Source organism: Acomys russatus, chromosome 14 (assembly GCF_903995435.1).
Source record: "Acomys russatus chromosome 14, mAcoRus1.1, whole genome shotgun sequence".
Taxonomy (NCBI): domain Eukaryota; kingdom Metazoa; phylum Chordata; class Mammalia; order Rodentia; family Muridae; genus Acomys; species Acomys russatus.
In genome coordinates, this window is record NC_067150.1 from 19,726,246 (window position 1) to 19,731,025 (window position 4,780).

At 37.5% G+C, this 4,780-nt stretch overlaps 1 non-coding gene across 1 annotated transcript; it reads right to left on the reverse strand.

Moving 5' to 3' along the window:
• Positions 1 to 307: 307 nt before the first annotated feature.
• On the reverse strand, positions 308 to 440 carry LOC127198816 (small nucleolar RNA SNORA17). Its single transcript, XR_007831862.1, has one exon. It is a non-coding gene; the product is annotated as a small nucleolar RNA SNORA17 (small nucleolar RNA).
• Positions 441 to 4,780: the final 4,340 nt, after the last annotated feature.

Sequence of the window (4,780 nt, forward strand, 5' to 3'; positions counted from 1 at the left end):
CTTGTTATCCTCAAGTCTATTCATTGTGCCCACATCCTTCTGTTTCTCTTCCTCTTCCATTTCTCCACCATTTACTTGCTCCTCCTAGTAGTCCCTGGTTTTTTGGGTGTCTAGGGTCATCTCAGAAGTGGTCTCAGGAGTCCTATACCCTGCTCATGCGTTATGACACTGGGCAGGGGTCATTTCAGGTGTGGCCTTACCTGCCAGGTCTTATGCACAGGGCTAGACTGGGGTCATCTCAGGCTAGCTCTCTGTCCTGGCCTCTTTGTGGCAGCAGGGGCTCATCTCAGGCTCTCTTTTATCAGGGAGTGTTAGGCTACGAATCACCCAGATGTTCACAGGTCAGAACACTGAGCATAGACATGCCCTCTCTCCTCTCTGCCCACTACTGACATACATGTGACATGGCAGCCATACCTGCAAGGCCTCTAAGAAGTAGTGATGCTGAACATTTTTGAAAAGATAGTTCATAGACATTTTTATTTCTTGTTTTGAAAATTCTCTATTTAGATCCATGGCTTCCTTCCTTTTTATTTGAGTTACTTGTTTTTTGACTTGTTTTGAGTTCTTAAAAAAATGAACAGAGAAATAGTGGAATTAAATAATATTAAAAAGCAAACCACTAAGTAGATATCAATAGAATATTTCATCCAAATACCAAAGAATATACATTCTACTCAGTAGCCAATGGATACATCCTTAAAGCACAAAGCAAATCTTAATCAAATCAGAAAACCTGAAATAAGATATATCCTCATGTGTCCTATCTGACAATAATTTTTTAACATGCAGAATATAAAGCAAATAAATCTCTAGTAAATACACAAGCTTGTGGAGATTGAACAGCTCACTAGTGAATAATGAATGGGTTAAAGAAGAAACTAAAAATAAACAAATCATTAAAACTAAATAAAAATGAGAATGTGACACAAAATAGCTACTGGGGCACATCAAAAGCAGCTCTAAGGTAAGTTTACAGCTAAGTTTCTATATTAAAAATCAGAAAAAGAACAAATACATAAATTAATGATAGAATATAATTTCAAAAAACAAGAACCAAATTCACATTTGTTTGACAACAAGAACTAGTAAAATCTGAGAAAAAATTAATGAAATAGTCATAAAGAACACAACACAAAGAGTCAATGAATCTAAAAGCTGGTTATTTAAGAAGATAAATAAAATTAATCCAACTAACTGAAAGAAAGAAATAGATAACCCAAATTAAAAGATTCAGAAACATACAAGGAAACATTACAACTAAAGAAATTCAGAAAAATATAAGAGAATACTTTAAAAACCTTTACTTTGTTAAGTTGTAAAATCTTAAATAAGTGGACAAATTTCTAGATTCAGCCAAACCATCAAAACTAAACTATGAATGGATAAAGAATGCAAAGAGATCCCTAACAAACGAGGGATTAAAAATTTCAAGTAAAATTCCTAAGCCCAGATAGATTCACACCAGAACTGTGTCAGACTTTGAAAGAATATCCAAAATGAAAGTTTTCAAATTAGTGAAAAATTTAAACAGAAGGGATTCCTTAGAACTCTTTCTATGAATCCAGTATTACTCTAACATCCAGATGTGGTTTAGACATTTTAAGAAGGCTAATAGGCTAATATCCCTGATGAACATAAATGATAATATCATCAATAAAACACTTCACACTGTATACAGACACATATAAAAATGATTATCCACCACAACCAAGTTGTCTCCATCCCAGAGTTACAGGACAGGTTCAGTGTACATGTCAGTAGATTTAATAAATCATGTAAATGGGCTTAGAGACAAAATTTACATGATCGCCTCAATGGGGGGGGGGGGCGGGGGGGGAATCTTTGACAAAATCCAACATACCTTCCTGATGAATATCCTAGAGATATTAGGGCTGGAAGAAACATACCTCAACATAATAAAGGTTATGTATGAAAAACCCAGGAATAACATTGTCCTATATCGAGAAAAAATTGAAAGCATTCCAATAAAATCATGAATGGGACAGGAGTGAACACTGTTTCTACTTCTTTTCAATATAGCGCTTGAAGCAATAGCAATAAGACATGAGAGGGTGTCAGGAGCCATAGGACCTTGCCTGACCTGCCCCAGTGCTGAGAGGCCCTGCTGGCTGAAAGCCACAGCTGTCTGCACACTTGAGATAATTATTCTGCCTGGCAACCACAAAAGATCCAGCCTGACCTTGAGAAAGAGAACATTTGGTGCATCGCGACTTCTGAATAATCGCCCCACTCCACACCTGCTGTCCTTGGGCCTGGCCCAGAAGATTTTGTAACTTTCCACTGCATTCCTTCCTACCCCCGCCCTCCCAGAAGCTTACTTTACATTTGGATACCCCCTTACAATAAACGGCCCTTGACAAGCAACATTTCCCTGGGCCCCTGTCTCTCTCTCGCCCATTTCTTTATTCACAAGTCGCGACCCTCCTCACCACTCCATGAATAACTGAACCCGCGGGTCAGGGACAAGAGGGAAATTAAAAGGATGGTAAAAAAAAAAAAAAAAAAAAAAAAAAAAAAAAAAGAGTAAAATAGTAAAAAAGAGATCAAATTATCTATTTGCAATTGATATGATATTATACATGACTCCTAAAAGTGCCAACAGAAAGTCTTAGAATTTATGAATGAATTCCACAAAGTGGCAAGATTCAAGATTGGCTGACAAAATTTGTTACCTTTCTCTGAGACAACTATGTTGAGAAAGAAACCATGTACATACTACTATTCATAACAGCTTCAAAAATTCTAGGAATAAATCTAATTAAGGAGGTTAAAAACTTCAGTTATAACTTCAAATCTCTGAAGAAAGAGATTTAGGAAGACATTAGAAAACACTCCAATGCTCTTTGGATTGGTAGAATAAATGATGTGAAAATGACAGCTCTACCAAAAGCAATGTACAGATTCAATACAACCCTAATCGAAAATTTTACAAATATTTACACAAATAGAAAACACTTTCTAAAAATTCACATGGAACTATAAAAGACCAAGGATAATGAAAGAAAGCCTGAACGAAAAGGACACGGGAGGAGGGATTGCTATTTCAGATGTTAAGATATATTTCGGAACCGCAGTAACACAAACAGCATGATATTGCACAAAGAGACATGTAGACCAATGGAACGAAATAGTACGCCCCAACATGAGTATATGTAACTAAGCACATATAATATTTGACAAAGATGCCAAAAGCATACACATGAGAAAAGAAAGCATCTGCAATAAACAGTGCCAAAAAATTTAATGTCTACATGTAGAAGACTGCAATTAGGTCCATATATGCCACTTTACATAAAAACTAATTCCAAGTGGATCAAAGACCTTAATGTGAAACCTCAAACACCGAAACTGTTAGAAGGAAATATAGGCACTACCCTAGATTTACAGGCCTAGGAAAGGGCTTTCTGAAGAAGAATCCATTTGCCTGGGCAATTAAGGCCAAAAATTGACAAGTGGAACCACATAAAACTAAAATGATTTTGCACAGCTAAAAAATAATTGATTGAGTGAAATGGAATATCAAAGCACCGGAAAGAATGTGTGGCAGCTGTGCATCTCATGGCTTCATTTTAGATTCACTCCAAGGACAAACTTGTAGGCTTTGAACTTTTTCAAGCCTACTTTGTTTGGGATTCTTTAGTGCTTAAATCTCCCTTCCAACCCACCTATCCTAGATAGGAGAGAAAAGAGGTTAATGGGAATAGGAGAAGTAGACCTTCTTAGACTCAGTTCCTAGGAGCAATTTCACTGGCATAGTCAGCAGGATCCCAGCAGACCCGCTGAACAGCAAACCAGAAATTCAGCAAAGGTGACTGCAGCTGCAGTAGCAGGAACCTGGAGCACAGCAGGAACCTGGAGCACAGCAGGAACCCAGAGCAACAGACCTAACATGAAACCTTGAGGCATTCTCTGGAGCAATTCTCTCTAAGAGGATCTTGAATTGGAGCAATGAACAGCCAAACAATAGGAAATGACGTCAAGACCAAAAAGCCCAGCCTCTTGTTTTGGGCTCATATAGTCTGGTATATCTCTTCTCAGAGTCCATAGTAGGATGTTTTTCAGCAAAGACCAACCCCGGAAAGAGGCAGTTCCTCTTCTAATGGATAAATATCACCTATTATCTCATAGGTCTGTTTCCCATCCCACACTTAGGATCAAAATAAAAACATGTTTACTTCCACTATATAAACTTTTAGGTTTCTTTTCAGGTGTTAAAAGAGAACGGAAAATAAGGGTTTTTTTTTTTTTTTTTTTTTTGTTTTTGTTTTTGTTTTATGTATGCTTGCATGCACATATGCACACATATGTGTGTGTTTTTCATGGGTTTGGCATATATCATGCTTTCAAGTTTAAATTGTATATAAAAATAAGCCACAGACTTGTTTTGGCTAGTACATTTTAGGCTTTTCTTCCAGAGGCTGATTTTGATTAGTTTTGGCACAATGCCCAGGGATCTTTGTATAGGAGTTTCTCACCTGGCTGCTGTAATTATGTCATAAAGGAGCATGACTCTTAAGACTCCAAATCACTTCCACATCCAGTTGTCACTTGAACTCAGGATGCTGTAAAGGAAGTGATCTTGAACCCTTGTCTTGTCTTCATCAAACTTTCTTCAGGGCCATCTGAGCAGAGCAAACTGAGCTCCAGTAAGGATTCGCTTTCCACACGTGGAGGCGCACATCACTCCAGGTAGGAATTTCAGGACTTCTATCTCTGGAATTGATTTAGGGCTCTAGACTGAAGGGAAAAGCAGGAG